This window comes from Notamacropus eugenii, chromosome 5 (genome assembly GCF_028372415.1).
Source record: "Notamacropus eugenii isolate mMacEug1 chromosome 5, mMacEug1.pri_v2, whole genome shotgun sequence".
NCBI lineage: Eukaryota > Metazoa > Chordata > Mammalia > Diprotodontia > Macropodidae > Notamacropus > Notamacropus eugenii.
Genome location: NC_092876.1, coordinates 21,878,662 through 21,898,518, shown reverse-complemented (window position 1 = coordinate 21,898,518; position 19,857 = coordinate 21,878,662). Strand labels below are relative to the sequence as shown.

The 19,857-nt window shown below is 36.7% G+C and overlaps 1 pseudogene; it reads left to right on the top strand.

Annotated features, from left to right (window-relative positions):
• Window positions 1–869: 869 nt before the first annotated feature.
• LOC140508370 (vomeronasal type-1 receptor 1-like) lies at window positions 870–2,043 on the top strand (annotated as a pseudogene).
• Window positions 2,044–19,857: the final 17,814 nt, after the last annotated feature.

The following is a 19,857-nucleotide window of genomic DNA, read 5'->3' as shown; positions in this document are numbered from 1 at the left end:
AGTCACTTTGGAGAGAGCAGTTTCAGTAAAATAATGAGGTAAGAAGCCAAGTTTTTGCAAAAGAGATAAAAGCTAGGAAATGAAGGCATTGAGTGTAGATGACTTTTTTTTAAAGGAATCTCAAATGCCTCCCCCTCTTCTCTAACCTCACAGGCTCTCAGCCCTTGGTGCCTGGACTATACCAGTAGCTGCCAGGCAGGTTCCCTACTCCCTCCACACTCCAATCCATTCTTTACTCAGCTGTTGAAGTGATCTTCCAAAGCACGAGTATAACCAAGTCACCATTCCTTCCTTCACACAGACCTGGACTCAGTAAACTACAATGCCTCTCTATCACCTCCAGGATCAATTATAAAATCTTCTGTTTTGTTATTAAAGCTGTTTAAAATCTCCCCCACAAAACATATTTACAATCCTTTTTTAACCTTACAAAAAACTCAAATACTCTGTGACTTATTGACACTGGCCTTCTTGCTCTTGGTCCCATAAGATACACCATCTCCTGCATTTTCATTAGCTGGAATTCTCTCGCTCATCTCTGGCTTCTGGATTCTCTCAATTCATACAAGTTCAAACTAAAATCCTTCATTTGCCAAGAAGCCTTTCTTGATACTACTTGAATCTAGTGCATCCCTTCTGTCAATTATCTTCAATTTACCAATTTATCTATAAGTAGCTATTTCGATTTTGTCTCTCCCATCCCTGCTCCACTTCATATACTGTAAGATCCTTGAGGGAAGAGGTTGTTTTTCTTTTCTTTGTATTCTCAATGCTTAGCAAATTGCCTGGCCCAGAGCAGGTGCTTCATAAATGCTTATTGATTGACTGACATTTAACAAACAGCCTCCTAGAAAAGGCCATCAGACTAACATGCCTCCCATCCCACAAGAGCCTCACTGATTGTAGTAATGTTCTATGTAGTCCACATTCTCAGTAGTTCCTTTAGATATGAGTAGGAAATATACAGGAATGTCATGAACTCTTTTTATTTCTGTTCAGTTACTTAGGCTCTGAATGAAAATTATCTTCCAAGACACTAAGAACATGAGTCCACTTGAAATCATGCTCGGTATCGTCTTCTGCTCTCAGACTGCAGTTGGGATCATGGGAAATTCCTTCCTAGTGTTTCACTTCACATTCAGGTTCCTTACTGCACAGAAGCTGTGGCCTATAGATACAATATTCATGCAGCTGGCTTGAGCCAACTCCTTGTTCCTGCTCCTCAAGGGGTTCTCTCAGACAATGGCAGCTTTGGGCATGAAGCATTTCCTGGATGATGCAGGCTGTAAAATTGTCTTCTACCTTCACAGAATGGCCCATGCTCTTTCCCTCAACATGACCTCCCTCCTGAGTGGCTTTCAGGCTATCACAATCAGCCCCAATACTTCCAGGTGGACAAGGCTTAAAACCAGAATCCCAATGTACATAATCCCCTACAGTTTTCTCTCCTGGATATTTTATCTATTAATAAATATCTGTATTCTTGTAAGAGCTAAGGGAACAAGAATCTCCAAAAACACCTCAAACCTACTGGATTACGGGTATTGTTATAATTCAGTTAAGGTTGCACTGATTGCAATGGTGGTCTCCCTTCCTGACTCTGCCTGTGTAGGGTTCATGGTGTTTGCCAGTAGCTAAACGATGTTGTTTCTATAAAGGCACCAGAAAAGGGTCCAGCACATTCATATGTCTAGGCTTTCTCTCAGAGCCTCCCCTGAGAACAGAGCCACTCAATCCATCCTACTGCTGGTGAATACCTTTATGAGCATATATATGCACTTTACATAGGTCAAACTTCCTGGCTGCCTGTTTCCCAATTATAACTCCATTTGTGCTGATCAGCATGGACTCTCACACTCTAAAGTACTGCTATGCTCTCTGGAGGACCTTACATCTTTTGCCTTTTACAGTGTCCCCAGTACTTAGCAAACAACCTAGCCCATCATAAGCCCTTATTAAATACTTACTGGTTGAATGACTAACAACAGATCTTTATCCCTAGGTCTATCTGCTTCTAATTATTTGCCCTTCATTCCTCTGTTATGGTTCCTACTTAAGGATATCATCCTATGACCCATTCCCCTGGAACCAAGGACAACTGGAGATCCCTTGAGGTGTTTGTTAAGAACTGTGAGCAATTTGGAACTATGCCCAAAGGGCTAAAAAAAAACCATGTATACCCTTTGGCCTAATGATACCACTACTAGGTCCATATCCCAAAAAAGAATTTAAAAAAAAAAACAAAAATGAAAAGGACCTTATTTCATCTTGATGAGTCAAAGAAGAGATTGAAGTCTGAGGACACTGTTATCACAGGGGATTCTTTGATTAAAATAAATGGAATTTGTCTGACAGAATTAAATTCCACTGGTCATTTTAACAGTCATAATCCTCAGTTAACACATGATGAGGAAATATTTAAGCAGCATTTTCTCATAGCAAAGAAATAGAAACTGAGGGGATGCACATCAACTTGGAAATGGCTGAACAAGTTATGGCATGTGATTGTGATGGCTATGGTGCTATGGAAAACGTTGATTTCAGAAAAAGCCTAGACAAACTTGCAAGAGCTGTTATAAAGTGAAATGTACAGTGTACAAATAACAGCAATATTGTGAGATGATCAACTGTGAATGACAGTTTATTCTCAGCAACACAATAATCCAAGACAACTCTAAAGGACTCAGGACGGAAAATGCTATCCATCCCCAGAAAAAAACTGGTAGTGTCTAAATATAGATTGAAGCGTTAAAAAAATTATTTTAAAGGACTGTGATTGAACTCAAGTATGGCTTATAGAATTATGGTTCCCAAGGCAATTAGAGAACCCCAGAAACTCTTAGTTGAAAGGCACCTAAGAAAGAATCTAGTCCTGCACATATCTGAAAAATCCCTTCCACAATGTAGCTCACAAACATCATCCAACACCTGACTATAGATTTCTAGGGAAGTGGGGGAACTTCTTTCTTCCTGCAATGATCCATCATACTTTGAGGTAGATATGAAAGTGTTCCATTTTCTTTAGGGTTTTTTTTGTGTTTCCAGACCAGACCTCTCTGTCTCTGTCTCCCTATCTTCTCTCCTTCTCCCCCTCCCTTCAACTCCTTCTCTTCTCTGTCCAAGAGGGTCTAACTTTGAAGGCCAGGATGGCATCATCTCACACATTTCTAGACCTGCCTCTGATGAGCAAATTGATTGCACTGGCCTTCACTTAGGGCAGCTAGGTGGCGCCATTGTGCTCAAAACCCAGGTCTGACATCAGAAAGACTCATCTTCCTGAGTTCTAATCTGGCCTCAGACACTTACTAGCTGTGTGACCCTGGGCAAGTCACTTCACCCTGTTTGCCTCAGTTTCCTCATCTATAAAATGAGTTGGAGAAGAAAATGATAAATCACTCCAGTATCTTTGCCATGAAAACCCCAAATGGGGTTGCAAAGATTTGGACATGACTAAAACAACTGAAGAAAGGGCCAGTGATCTCTCCACATTCTAGTCAAAACCTACTCGAGACACTGCAGTGTCTGTTATTTTTGTGACTATTGGTCTTACTCATATTAGTGCTTCTGATCAGAGGTCCCCTTTTTACTGCAAAGAAGGTACATGATTGTGCCTATTAGTACTGCACTAAATGGACTTTCCATTTTTCTTTGGAGCTGGAATCATGGAATGGTGCAACAACTGTTTGATCACATGCTTGATTATCAAGGTTAGATGTTCTTTCTTCCTTAACCTATCACTTTGATAAGCCATCACCATTCCCAAGAAGAAGTAAGACTCTCTACATCAATGGTTTCTTGGATATGCCCTTCAGGTTGATCTATTTGACAAGAATGGACTTCTTTTGGATAGAGTCATTATTGATCCTTTCCATCCTGGTCTTTGTCAACTCTCTGAAGAGATATTTGAGACTGAAATTTTTGCCTTAGAAAGATTTATGCAAACTAGAGGAGATCGTTCAGGTCTTCTTTAATTGACAAGATTCCAGTCCATTGTCAAAATAATTTGGAGTACTCATTTAGAGAAAGCACTTGGCGGATAAAAGAGAAGCTCTGCTTTGTACTTAGCTAGGGGAAATAACAGAATTTTATAATCATGGTGATAGGGAGTTTACTTTTAAAACTGGGGAACCTTCAGTTTCTTCTTTATGTTCTTTAATAAAAATGAAGGGGAGCCTTCAACCAATGCTCATGGAAGAAAATAGAATGCTCTCAGTCAAAAGTTTTAAAGGGCCTAAACTTGGTACTATACCCCTAATGTGACTCTTCAGCAGGAAAAGGTTTGCCTGGTGCACTTGGCAATACTGAGAGGGTGGTGAAATAGATGAATTCTGTTAGCAACATAGGCCTCACCATAGCTTGTGTGCAAAAAAGGTTTATGGTCTCTTGGCTATTCAGATCTGTTAGGGGAATCAACACGGGACACATCATCCATTCTATGGAAGTGATTTTTCTGGTGCTGCTCAGAATTATTTTGTCCAAGAAAATGTTTATGAACTGCCCCAGCAGTTTGTTTTTTTTTCTTTAAATTGATTTTAAGATATTTTTAAGTCCTTTGTTTTAATCTCCCTCCCCAGTTTGGAGGTTGTTGTGAGACTATTTTAATGGTAAAGGTTTCCCCAGAAAAATCTGAGGACCCTGCCACCAAAGGGTAGGTCATAGTATGAACATGGCAGGTCTCCTGGGGTCACTGAAGTTGTGACCCCAGCCACTACCCCTTAGCTCATTCTCACCAGTTGCTGTGCAAGCCTACAGATGTACTTTGGAGGAGGAGGATTGGCCGAGGCCAGAGACAGCTACCAGAAATAATTTTCAGAATTCAAATTGTCTGGAGGCTGCTTCTTTCACCTGGTAGCTATAACAGAGAAGTTGTGCTTTACTTCCCTTTATTTTTAAAGATTTCAATTTGATTTTAGGATTTATGGGTATCTATTGATTTTCAAGATGTAAATAAAAATCCTTGACCCTGCTGGAGAAAGCCCAGTGTAGCTTAAGCGACAATAGAAGGTGCACAGAAAAACCACTCCTGAGGCTGCACATACTTGATGAGAAGTAAGCTATCCTTCATGGTGCCTTTGGAGTTCTTTTGTTTTCCCATCTCTTCCATTGTCCCCCCCTCCTCAGCCCAATGAGTGACAGACATTTTAGAATAAATCAATCTTATCTTAAGGCATATGCAACAAGCTACTCTGATTTTAGACTGCATTTGAGAGAGCTTTGGAGTCCAGCAAAAGGGAGGCAGTCAGTCCACATCTGTAAGAGTGTGTTTGTAACAGATACCACATATTAAACAGTACAATGGCAGGTCAGAGAGCCTTGAGAGGGGAGTTAGCAAGACAATGAAGTGTATCTAGGGTATATCATATGAGGAAAAATTAAAAGAAAACTGTGATTGACAGAATCACTCATTCTCAGAGTTGAGGGAACCCAACAACACCATCAAGTTCAGCCCAAACCTAAGCATGCCTCCCACAACATTCCAAGAAATCTGTCATCATTCTTTGCTCCAAAGTTCCACTGAGTGTTAGCCCCTTTTGGATAGCTCTCATTTTAGGAGGTTTTATCTTATATGATTTTCTCTCTGAAATTACTATAAAAGGCTGAACCTCATGATACTTGAAGACTCCTGTACCTCTGACTCTTCTTAAGAACAAACGTACATCCAGTTCCTTTATCTGATTGATGTACATAAGACGAGACCTTGAGACTCAAATGCACATTGGTCACACTGCACTGCAAACTTTGATCTACAGTAGTTGTAGGGGTGATTAATCTATCGTCTGTCTCAAGTCATTTAAAACAATTATCTTTGTTAGACAAGAATAATAAATAAATGGATGGATGAATGAATAAATAAATAAATAAGAGTCAGAATAACTGTGAAGTGGGCCTCCATAACTCTTCCAGTCAAAGTCTTGTCATGAGAAACCTGCTACCTCCTCTTCCCCAAAAGATTAGGATTGTAAGGGTCTGGGAGCATACAATAAGAAGCAGATTCACAGAGAAATGGAAATCCTCAGCAGTCCAGGGACAACCAGCAAAAGAAGAAAGAGAAAGCAAAACTGGGCAGCAACCATGAAGGGAGTTATTTATAAGGCCCAATGGCCTCCAGGTGTCTTAGCATCCATGTCTCAAGCTAATACCTTGGTTTATGCTCACCTACTCAAATACTGAGCCCCATGCCAGAAAAAGGACTTTTCTTGCTTCAGTTGTCTTTCTTGCTACCTATCTATCGAAAGGCTCCATATAATAATCTGAAGCTTCTTAATTCAAACTCTTATAACAGTTCAATCTTTCCTCAGATACAAAGATTATTTATAAAAATAAAATTTGCCCAGATTAACAGATGAAGCACTAGTGCCCATAAATAACTTTATTCTTGAAAAAGGAACTGAACCAGTCACAAATGAGCTCCCTAAGAAAAACCCAGGACCAGATGGATTCAGAGGTGAATTCTAGCCTACATTTAAAGGCCACTGAATTCCAATACTATTTAAACTATTTGAAAAAAATAGGTAAAAGAGTCCTACAAAGATCTTTCTATGACACAAATATGGTTTTGATACCTAAACCAGAAGAAACAAAAACACAAAAAGAAAATTATAGACTATAGATCAAATTCCCTAATAAATATCAATGCAAAAATTTTAAATAACACAAATTACAGCTACATACCACAAATATTATACACTACAACCAGTTGAGAATAGCAGGAATATAAGGTTGGTTCAACATGAGGAAAACTATCAGCATAACTGATAGTTAACAAAAATAACAAAAAATCATATGATTATATCAACAGATGCAAAAGAAACCCTTTTGACCAATTTTAACACCCATTCGTATTAAAAAAAAAAAACACTAGAAAGCATAGGATCTAAATGGAAGCTTGCTTAAAATGATCATTAGTATCCTTTGAGTGAGGGAAGGCTATGCAAAGTCACCAGCCTCACTTTCTCCTCCAGAGTCATCTGGGTCCAGTGGCCAGATATTCATCAGGATGACTGGAGATGGTCCAGGATGCAGTGGGAGACCTCGACTCTTTTAAGCTAAGGTCTTTCCAGAGTTTTCACTTTAAGTGAAACAATGCCCATTCAGTGAATAGGTCTGTTTAAGAAGCAAGTCAAGGAATGTCTCATTTTTTAGAAGGGAAAAAAGAAAATCCAACTGGGGAGGGAAAACCCAAAGGGCTGCTGGCCAAAAGAGAAACAATTCCTATTTGCATTCACTGAGGCAGGAGGGCCCAAAAAATAACCATTAAATGATGCTTGGGCAGGGAGTGTCATCATCTTGCAGATGTCACGGTCCTCTTGGAGAAAGAAGGACGAACCACAATCTGTGAGTAGTCTGAACCGTTCCCATGGAGACGCAGCTGGCCAGTTCCACTTGGTGAACTCAGTTCATCCTCTCCTCCCCTCCTTCCCTTCCTTTTCTGTCCTGTCCTCCCCCCTCCTCACATGGGGTATCATGCTTTTACCTGAGGGTATTCAGTCCAAAGGAAGGTAAGTTTTGATGGCTGAAACCTACCTAGTTATCATGGGGTTTATTGGCTAGATTTCTTTCTTAAAGACCCAATTAATTTCTTAAACCCAATTCAGTCTGGCTCTCATTGATTGGACAATACGTCCCTGCCCAAGCACCAGTTAATGGTTATTTTGGGGGGGCCTCCTGGCTCAGAGTGAATGTAAATCAAAAGATGCATGTTGAGGAGTAATGTGAGAGGAGAAATGACATCTTTATGTAGCCTGGATTCATCACTATGGACAAAAAGGACTCAGCCTATGGCCAGTTGCTATTGGACATTTGAACAGAGTTCCTCCATGGGAAACATGCCCTTAACCTGGCATAGTCAGCTGATCTTTTGAATGCGGAGTTGAGAGTGCATATTACATGTTGTCTATTCAACTTTATGAATGTCATTCTTTTTGTCTTTTTCACTAGTTAATTTTAGATTGGTCATTTTTTTATTAGTATCTACTTACCTACAGGAATTGTGCAATTTTTATCCTTTTCACCAGCAAAGTTGATATTTTTGCATTCAATCCTTGAGTAACTCATAATATAGCCCTGAGTCAGAATCACTGGATTGGCCTGAATTAGATCTGAGTTATAACAACAGAGAAAGTCCACAGAAAAAACAGAAGTGTAATCAGGCAAAAGCCTTGGAGTACACTCATGATTAGCAGTAGCAATGGATCTGTATCCATTGAGGAAGACTGGGTAGAAAGACAGAAGGAGACCATTGCCAGGAAATTCAGAATGCTGAGAATCTCCAGGAGGAGAATTTGGTTTCTTATCTTCTAAAAAAAACAATAACCCTTCTGGGTAGGGGGATGAGGATTGAGAAAAGGCCATTAGATTCGGTAATTAAGAGCCCTTTGGTCAGTTTAGGAAGAATAGTTTCAGTTGAATAATGGTGTTGGAAGTTTTCTCAAAATACAGAGAAGAGGGGGCAGCTAGGTTAAACAGTGGATGGAGTACCAGCCCAGGAGTCAGGAGGATCCAAGTTCAAATCTGGCCTCAGACACTTACTAATCTGCATGACCCTTGGCAAATCACTTAACCCCAACTGCCTCTAAAATTTTTTTTTAAAATACAGAGAAGAGAATAAATGAAGGGACTGAGTGGAGATGACTTTTTCAAGGGTTTAGAAGGTGGCACAAGAAGAAATACGGGACAAAAGCTAGAGAAGGTATGATCCAATGAGAGTTATTTAATGATGGAGGAGATATGGACATGTTTTGGTAGTAATAGTACAGAAGAAACTAATAGAAAGTTTATAAAACTGAGATGAAAACAAAATGATGGGGTTTGATTATGCCAAGCCTTTGAGGCTGGAGTATCAGAAGGGAGGACCTCTACTGAGGAAGGCAGGTGATTAGAAGGGTCCAGGTCTCCTTGAGACCGTTGGCCAAAGCTACAGGTGACTGCATGTGTGCCTAAGAATAAGGAGAGATACTTTTCCTTCCCGTTTACGTAGCACTTGACAGATCACAAGGTTATTTTCACAAACAAATGCCTAGGGAAAGTCCTACAAATATTAACCATGCAAGAATCAAAGCACCAAACATCCCTCCCTAACTCATAAAGGGTGAGAGGTGCACGCACACACACATGCCCCATCCTTGCTTGCAGTCTATGGTATCTCTACAAGTAAGATGATTAATGCTGAACTAGATCAAGAGGGTTTCTGTTCAGCCCCTCCTCACTGAAATCTCTGCTATGAACTCCAGTTCCTGGACCTTTTGTGGGTTCCCATACCTTTCATTAGTACCAAGGTCATACCATTATCTGTTCTGTCTCCTATGCTTGTTCACGTAAGAGAAGGAAATAAAGGAAACACAACAGGGATGGAAAAACAGGAGCAGAATGCCTTGGGTTAGGGGCCAAGTGGGGAAATAAGAAACACCTGCCATCTCCCTTCCGGCTGAGAAGTCTGTAGCAATTCTTCCTTATTCCAACCAGAAGAGTTGGAACAAATTCCTCTATCAATTTTTTCTCATACGCACACTCAGTTCTGACTCAGCAGCCAATTTAAAAGCTTAAGAAATAGTTGCTGGATTCCTGAGGAGGTGAAGTGAGAAGAGACAGATCCAATAAACACCACAAGATTCTGGTAGCAGGCTCAGCAAGCTTCCATTCCCACTGTAAGCAGACCAAGAAAGCTCCAGAGACTGAAACTCCACTGAACAGTCTCCCATTACATTTACTTAAATGCTTCTGAAACTCCCAGGCTCTCCAGATTTTCCTCACAAGCAGACAGAAAATCATCATGAAATGAACGTAGAGCTGCAAAAATAAAGGGGTAAAGCTGTAACTTGAGTGGACCTTCAGGAGTTAAGATTTGGTCTGAGTGAAGTATAGACATCTCCAGGCTGACTCCACTAAATCAACAAACAGTGGGCCCTCAGGGAAGCAGACTAGGCCTCAAGAAACTTTGCCTCACAAACTTTCATCTAACCCTAACCCTAAATGCTGAGAGAGGAAAGATTGAAAGACCCCCTGCTGTTTCCAGGAGCCAGGCCTAGAAGAGCTGACCAGATGTGATCTCAAGCTGTGGCTATGGGGGAGGAGGAGTGACTGCATGCCTGGTAAGTATGGAACTGATGGGAACAAGAACATTTTCAGGACAGTGTAGCTAAAGCTTAGGGGAGAAAGAGAGGAGTCCCTGAGATTAAGCCCCAAGACAGAATTCAGAAAACAGCAGTAAGATGAGCCCAAATCCTAGGACAATATTACCTACAAACTGGAATTAAAATTTGATTATAATAACATCAAGCTGCTAAAAATAAAATAAGACAAGTTAAAAATAAAAATGAGTAAGCAAAGAAAAAGAACCAGACCATGGATAGCTACTTTGGTATAAAAGAAGGTATGGCTTCATATTCAGAGGAAGATAATGAGGTAAAAAAAGTCACTTCTAACCTAAAGAGTAACATCAAATGGTCACAGACCCAAAAGGAAATGTTGGAAGAACTTAAAAAGGAATTCAAATATCAACTAAGAGAGAACAAGGAAAAATTAGGGGGGAAAAGTAATCCAAAAAAATTATGAAAAGGAAGTTAACCAATTTGAAAAGGAGAAACAGCATCTTAAAAAAGAAAACAACTCCTTGAAAACTAAAATTGGGCAAATGGAATCAAATGACAATATAAGACACCAAGAAATAGCAAGACTAGAAAAAATAGAAGAGGATCTGAAGCATCGCATTAGAAAAACAAGTGATCTGGAGAACAGATCAAAGAAAGATAAAATAAGAATTGTCAGACTACCTGAAAGTTGTGATTAAAAAAAAAGAATCCCTATATAATATTACAAGAAATTATTAAGGAAAATTGCCCTGAAGTTCTAGAAAAAGATGGTAAAGTAGAAATGGGAAGAATCCACTGATCACCACTTGAAAGAGATTCAAGGAAGAAAACTTACAGGAACATCATAGCCAAGCTTCAAAATTCCCAGGTTAAAGAGAAAATATTGTGAGCAACAAAAAAAAAAATAATTTAAATACTTCAGAAAAAGTCAGGACTTCACAATACCTAGCAGTTTCTACACTAGAAGATAGTAGGTTTTGAAATATTAAATTTGGAAGAGCAAAGGACCTGTGGTTGCATCCCAGAATAATTTGTTCAGCAAAGCTGAGTATAATCCCAAATGGAAAAAAAAAAATGATCATTTGATAAACTAAAGACTTGCAGGTATTTGTCACAAAAAGACCAGAACTCAATGGAAAATTTTATATAAAAGATCCAAAAGAAATATAAGGAAATCATTAAAGACTAATTATAAGGCACTGATAAAAGTTAAATGTTTACTTATGATATGTAAAAATGTTATCAGTACTCTTTAAACTGTCATCATTACTAAGGTAGTTTGAAAGAAAGGTTGTGGCTGAGTTGTATATGATGGAGTGATTCTAAAAAACAAAATTGGGTAGGAAATGGTAAAAAAAAACAAAAAGAAGCAATTATCTCATAAAAATAGTGTCAAAGGAAGAACCAATACAGAGGAAGAGGTGGGGATGAAGGGCTGGTAATGTTAGAACTTAACACTCATCTGGGTTGAAGAGGAAACAAAGTGCACATCTGAAGAGGTTTTAGAATTTCTGAAGAGGTGAGAATACTGGAGGACAGAGAGGGTGAGGGATGTCTAAAAGGGAGCATAGAATAAGATTAGGAGGGTGGGGGAAAAGAAGAGGGGCATGAAAAATAAGGAATAAGAAAGTAAGGGGAAAAGATAAGGTAGATAGGGTAAAAAGAGAGGCTGAGAAGGAAAATAGTGAGTAAAAATAAGATGGAGAGAAATTCATAAATAATCATTAGAACTTTGTCAAATCTGTAAGAGTAGGAGCCATTCCCCAATTGATGAATGGTCAAAGAATATGCACAGGCAGTTTTCCAATGAAGAAATCAAAACAATTTAGTCATATAAAAGTGTTCTAAATTATTATTGATTAGAGAAATGCAGATTAAAACAACCTTGAGAGATCATTTTACACCTACCAGATTGGCTAAAATGATAGAGGGGGAAAGTAACAAATGTTGGAGAAGACATGGAAAAATTGGGATTATAATTCCTTGTTGGTGGAATTGTAAAAGGATCCAACCATTTTGAAGACCAATTTGGAATTATGCCCAAATAGTTATTAAATTTTCTATACCTTTGACCCAACAATACTGCTACATGGTCTATTTCTGAAGAGAATTAGGGGAAAAAGAAAAGAACATTTATGTTCTAAAATGTTGCAGCTCTCTTTGTGGTGGCAAAGACCTGGATGCCCATCATTTGGGGAATGGCTGAACATATTGTGGTATATGATTGTGAGGGAATACTACTCTGCAATAAGAAATGAGCTCAATGGTTTTAGAAAAAAAACATGGAAAGACTTGCATAACATAATGAAGAGCAAAATAAGCAGAACCAAGAGAACACTATATACAGTAATAGTAGTATTGTTTTAAGAACAACTTTGAGCAAATAAGTTATTTTGTCTATTTAAATACCCAATTAACTATAAAGGAGATATGTAGAAAGGTGCTATCTGCATCCAGAGAAAAGAACTGAGAAATAGATGTATAGAATAATTTGACATATATATATGTACACACACACATGTACACACATATATACATATACCTATTTGTGTCTATTGATGGCCAGGAAGAAAAAAATTTTCATTATAATTTTGTTGTGTATTTGAAAGGAATAACAACTTGTGCATGATAGATTTTCAGTTTCATGTACAATAATCTTTTTATTGTACTATTATGGAAATGCTTGTTTTATTCTATAAATTAAAAATAAAATTTAAAAACTAAATAAATGCATAGATACTACTCCCATCAAGTTTGCAAATTTGATTTCCTTGATAAGAAGGAATTTCCTTCTGGTAATTATCCACACTCAGAGACAGAGTAGATGTAGGAATATGAGTCCCATGTCCCCCTCAATAGCTGAGGATCAAACAATGACACTGGAGAAGGCAGAAAACAGTAAGTTGAGCTAAGATTGTAGGAAAAGCACCTTGTAAGAAAGAAGAAAGCTCTGAAACATCCTAAAATGTTATTCACATGTACAAACTGTCCATATTAGAATGTAAGCAGTTTATTTTTGTTTTGTTCTTTATTATTGTTTGTGATTAGCTTTTTATGTTTCTTTGAACTCCTATATTTGAAAATCAAAATTATAATGAAGCGCTGTTCCTTGTATGAGGAATCCTTGGAAGTCCTCTATTTCATAAAAGGTCCATTTTTCCCCCCTGAAATGTTGTATTGTTTTTCTGAGTGAGTCATTCTTGGCTATAAGCCTATAAACTTTGCCTTCTGGAATATTGTTGCAAGGTATTCCACTCCTTTATAGTTATGATTGCTAAATCATGTGTGATTCTGACAGTGGCTCCTTGGTATTTGAAGTATTTCTTTCTGACTGCTTGCAGAATGTTTTCTTTGACCTGGAAGCTTTGGATTATTATAATATTCCTGAGAGTTTTCATTTGGGAGTTTCAGGAGGTGAGGAATAGATTCTTTCTATTTATACTTTGCCCTCTGGTGATAAGCAATCTGGGCAGTGTTTTTTTAAGATTTCTTGAAATGGCATCATTGTGCTCTTTAAATTTTTGGTTATGCTGTCCAAGAAGTCCAATGATGCTTCATCTTTTTTTCTCCTCATTCTGTTTTCCAAGTCAGTTGCTGTTGCAGCTTTATATAACTTACATGTTTTTCTACTGTTTTCAGCATTATTTTATTTTAATATCTCATGTTGTCTCATTGAGTCATTGACTTCTATCTGATCCATTCTAATTTTCAGGAAATTTGTTGCTAGAGCAAGATTTACCTCTTGTGCTATAATTCCCTTTCCACTTCTTTTTTCCATAGCTTTCATTTATTTCCCATTTTTATTTGAATGCTCTCATTGTATTTATAAAAGCATTTTTAAAACTTAAAAAGGTATTGCTTCACGTATTTAAAGAATTCTAATTGAATTTGTGCCCAAGCTGTTTTATTCTTTGAGGTTTTGCTTGTAGGTATTTTAGAGTCATTCCCTTCTTGGGGTTTGCGTCCTGAGCATCCACGGTTGTTGTTTTTTTTTTTTAAATGGTGTATTTTTTGTTTTGTTTTGTTTGCTCATTTTCCAGCCGACATTCTTACTTCATACTTAATGTTAGGGCCATATCTGTACATTTCTGTAGGGAAGGTCTGAGCTGGTCCTGCTGCTGCTTTCTTGGTGATATTGAGTACTGTCTCATTCCAGGATTTCAGGGCAGCTCGGGCTAGGAAATTGGAAGCTTTCCATGCTTCCAAAGTGGTTTAACCCGGTTCTTTTCACTCCCTGCCAATCCACTTCCATCTGAGTGTTAGCAGGTCCTGGTCTTAGTTTGGATCTGAACAAGCGTAGATTCAGGCACTGTCAGTCAACTGGGAAGCTCTGCTGGTTCAGATTGACAGACCTGCAGACTTCTCTTTGGTTTAAGGCTGTTATTAATCTCTTCAGGTTTTAAACTGAGATAGATGCTGAAACTGAGACCCTACTCTTCTCCTGGTAAACTACCCCAGCATCTTTACCAAGAAAATTCTAAAGGGATCATGAAGAGTCAGAGAAGACTTAAATGACTGAAAACAATTTTTTAAGATAAAAGAAATGTAAAAATCAGTGTAACTCATCAATATACTGTTAAAACCTGAAAATATGCACAAGGTACACCATTTATTCCCACCTTTGAAAAGGCTTAGAGTGAGTGTCTCTTCACATCTGTGCCATGCTTATTTTCCATAGATTTGCAATCTTTTCTTTTGATTTTTCTTTTCTCTATATTGTTCTTCACATTTACCTTGTAATCACTGTCTAGGCTCTCCTTAATTTACTCTGCATTAGTTCATGTAAGTCTTTCCCTGATTTTCTAAATTTATTAATTTGTCATGTCCATAACACAGTAATATTCCCCTGCATTTATGCACCACAATTTATTTAGCCATTCTCAAATGAATCAGCATGTTTCCAATTCTTTCTCATCAAAAAAGTGCTTCTATAAATATTTTGTGGCATATGGGGTCTGTCTTCTTATCAATGACTTTCATATAGTAAAAACTTAGCTATGAAATCTCTGGGTGAAATAATGTGAACATGTTAATCACTTTATTTGCATAATTCTAAAGTGCTTTCCAAAATGTTTGCACTGACTCACAGCTTCACCACACTACAAGGGTATGCCTATTCTTCCCAAATCTCTCAAACATTAACTGACTATTGCCGATCTTTTGTATAATCTTTGTCAATTTGCAAGATAGAGATATTTTCATTCCCATTTATTTTTATCATTAGTAACTTGAACCTTCTTTTATATAGTTGCTAATACTTTGTAATTCTTTTGAAAACCATTTGTTCATATCTTTTCATCATCCATCTATTCAGTACTGGCTATTGGTCACACAAATATGTACATATACATATATGTGCATATTATCAATTATTCATATATCTTGAAAGCCAAACATATCAGAGAAAACTGATAAAGGTATTTTCCCATCTAACCACTCCCCTTCCTACCCTACATGAATTAATTTTGTCTGTGCAGAAGTCTTCAGTTTTATATAATCCCAAGTTATCTATTTTATCTTTTGCAATTGCCTCTATCCCTTCTTTGGTTAAGAATACATAGCTGTAATATATATAATATGATAACATAACATAATCTGCTTCTCTTGTATTTTATTTTATCTTTAATATTAAGGCCAGGTATCCACATATTGCAAAATGTGATAAAAGGTGTTGATCTAAATTTAATTTCTGCAAGACAGCTTTTCAATCTTCCTGTTAGTTTCTATCAAATATGAAATTCTTTCTAAGTAATTTGTGTTTTCCACAGTGTTTATCAAACACTGGGTTTTTGAGTTCCATTGTTCTGATTCTCTCTTATATTGTCTGTTCCATCGATCTGCCTTTATAGTTTTAACCAATACAATATAGTTTTGATAATACCTTTCAATATCATCTGAAGTCTGTGAGTATTTACCCCCTTCATTCCTTCCTCTTTTGATGATTTTTCAATATATTCTAGATATTTTTAAATGAATTTTGTTATCAAATTCTGTAAAGAATCTCCTATAACTTGATCGATGCGGTACTAAAAGTGCAAATCATTGGTATTGTTGTCATCTTTATAAAATTGGGTTGGCCCAGCCATGAGCACTGAATTTATCTCCAGCTATTTAATTTGTTCATTATTTCTTTATGAGGACCTTGCAATTGAAATTATATAAGTCTTTTGTTAGCTTTGACAAACTGATCCCCAGATATTTTATGCATTTTGTAATTATACCAAATGAGATTTTCCTTTCTGCTATCACTTCTTTGATTTTGCTGTTATTACATAGAAATGCAGTTGATTTTTGAGGGTTTATTTTATAACCTGCAACTTAGTTGACATGACTGTCTCAGTATCTTGGATGATTCCCTAAGATTTTCCATGTCTGCCATCAGATCATCCACAAAGAGGGATAGTTTAACTCCATTTACCTGTCTCTCTAATTTTAAATTCTATCATATCTTATTACTGTTACTAGTGCTTTCAGAACTATATTCAGTAAGAGTGAGGAGAATGGGCATCCTTGCTTTAATAAAACATTTATCTAAAAATGTGTATCCTTATTGAATATTATTTTTTCTTTTGGTTATTGATGCTGTTTGTAATATTTAAAAGTTCATAATAATATTTATACTACATAGAGCAACATAAGATATTAATACCAATCATAATATCAAAAGATCTGTGATTATACTGTGTAGGGCTTTTTTTTAGCATGAGGTTTTTACTCTGTCAAAGGCATTTTCTGTATCTATTGAGATAATCATGTCAATTTTGATATTTTGGTTTTTAATATGATTAATTACATTGTCTCCATAATGTTGAACCATCCTTGGTCTAATGAATGATTTCTTGTCTAAGGATCTGCAGTATATTGAACAAGATTTTATCTAAAATTTTTGAATAATCATTAAAAATTCATTAATTATATTGGTTTATAATTCTTTTCCTGGGTTTCACCCTTCCCTGATTTTGTACTAGTACTATATTTGTCTCATGAAATGATTCTAGTAGGGTGCTATCACCCTTTTAAAGAATAACTTAGGTATTATGGCTATTAATTCTAGTAGGTTTTTTTTTGGAAAGGCAAATCAGGGTTAAGTAACTTACTCAGCAAGTGAATGACAAGTTTCTGAAGCCAGATTTGAACTGTGCTCCTCCTGACTTCAGGGCCAGTGCTCTATCCATTGACAGAACTCTACTGTGAATCCAGTAAGATCAGGAGATATTTTTCCACTAGTAGCACCTTTACAGCTAATTCTAATTCCTTTCCTGAGACTAGATTATTTAATGTGTCTAGGAAGAGTTTGTCAGTTTGCATATTTTATATATTTGGTGTTATCTTTTTTGTGTTCTGTTTTGTTAGCACACAATTGTGTTAAATAGGTTGTAGTTATTCTTATTATTTTGATTTTGTTGCGGTTTCACCTTGCTCATTTGCTATTTTCCTGACTTGATTTTTTGCCTTCCTCTTTTTAATCAGATTGGATAAAGCTTTATCAATTTTATTAGTCTTTTCAAAGAACTAGGTTCTAATTTTATTTATATTTGTTTTCTGTTTTGTCTATTTTTTCTCCTCCTCCTTTGTACTTATTTTAAGTTTATTTGTTGACTTTCTAATTGTTAAATACCTATTCATTTTACTAAATCTGTTTTTTTTTTTTGCAAGAGTGGAAATTCTTTTTCTTAATTTAGTGTTTTGCTTTTCCCTAGTTACATGTAAAAACAATTCTTAACATTCATTTCTAAAACTTCAAGTTCTAAATTCTCTTCCTTCTTCCCTCCCCACCCCTCTCATAGAGAAGGCAAGCAATTTGATATAGGTTATACATGTGTAGTCATGCAAAACACTTGTATAATAGTCATGTTGTGAAAGAAAACAGACCCCACCCTAAAAAAAAAAACTCAAGAAAAATAAAGTTTAAAAAAACTATGTTTCAGTCTGTACTTAGACACTATCAGTTCTTTCTCTGGAGATGGATGGCATTTTTCATCATAAGTCCTTCAGAGGTGTCTTGGATCATTGTATTATTGAGAAGAGCTAAGTCATTCACAGCTGATCGTCTTAGAATATCACTGTTACTTTCTACACAGTACATTTCATTTTGCATCAGCCCATGCAAGTCCTTTCAGGTTTTTCTAAGAGCATCCTGCTCATCATTTCTTATAACACAATAGAATTCCATCATAATCACTTACCACAACCTGTTCAGCCATTTCCCATAAACCTTTTTTTTTCTATTTTGCTAATTTGTTTTTGAATAGATGTTTTTCTGCTGAGGATATCTCGAGCTACATGCAAGAAATCTTGGTCCATTGTTTCATTATCATTTTCTTTCACATCATTACTTTGTCTATGATTTGTTCTTTGACCCACTTGCTATTTAGTATTTCATTGTTAAGTCTCCATTCGGTTTTGTGTCTTTAGTTTATTTACCCTCTGAAACTGGTATTTTAAAATGTTTTTTTACATGGTGTATTTATTTCTTTTTTTATGGTTCTTTGAAATATCTGTTCCCTAAAACAAGATAAAGTTTTGTCAAAGTTCAACGTGCAGTCAAGACATGTATATTTTTAGCAGTTCCATTAAGAAAATATCTTAAGTTTTAGATATAATTTACCTCCTAATTACTTCTGTTCTATATTTTGTTATACTTATCTAAATTGAGAAAAGGATACTGAAATCTCCTATCTCTACTATCTCATTTTCTATAACTTCTTACTGATCAATTAATGTTTCCTTTATTAATTTAGGTGTTAAACATTTAGAACATATGTTTACTATTGGGATTACCTTGTTCGTGGTTCTCAGCATAAGGTAGTTTCCTTGTTTATTGCTTCTTTATATTTTCTTTGGCACCACTATTGATGACTTCTCATTCTTCCTAAATCTCCCCTAAACTGGAGAGAGGGAAGGGAGGAGCTTATAATAGGGAAATAAATGTAAGCAAAGGAAATCTGTGATGACATTGGCTTGGTGTATTCCTGATGTCTTTAATCATTTAGGTCTGCCTTTGCATAAAGAGTGTCTTGCTATTATGTCCATGTCTTCGCATGTAAACTTCCAAGCATTTTTTTACCAGGGATAGTTATTTTAAACAAAATTTCTATTTCTATCTTTCCTACTGAATTGTGTTGACAATATACAGAAATGCCGGTAATTTGTGAGTTTATCTTTGAACTGGCAACTTTGCTGCATTTGTTAATTGCAAAATTCACTTGTAATTTTGGCATGTGTGACCATTTTTCTCATGTACATTGCTGCCATCAAGTTTTTTTGGCTCATCTTATTTCATCCTGCATCAGTTCATGTAGGTCTTCTCATGCTTCTTTATATTAATCACATTTCTAATTTCTTAACACTGTAGTATACTATTCCTGCTCATATCCTACACATCCCAGTGATTCTGAACTCTGTAGGGCAACATCCAAATCCCATTTTCCCTTCCCCACCACTCAATTCCTTATTGTGACTTCCCTAAATCCTCCCTCCCCAAAGCCCTAACCAAATACCACAGACCTTTTCTACTCTGCCCTTTGGCATGCCTGTCCAACAGGCAACACACTTTCCTTCATGCTAAATGTTCTCCTCTCACTTTTTTCATCTTCCAGTCATCACCAAATCTTGACTCCCACCTAATGACAAAGAATCCACCTGGGCATTGTTTTCAGTACTGATTGCACCTTCAGTCATTCTGCTTGGCTCACTGGACAAGTTAGGGTGGATAGAATTTCCCATTGTCACTTCCAAGACTGTCTCCTATCCCCACTACTCAATAAGT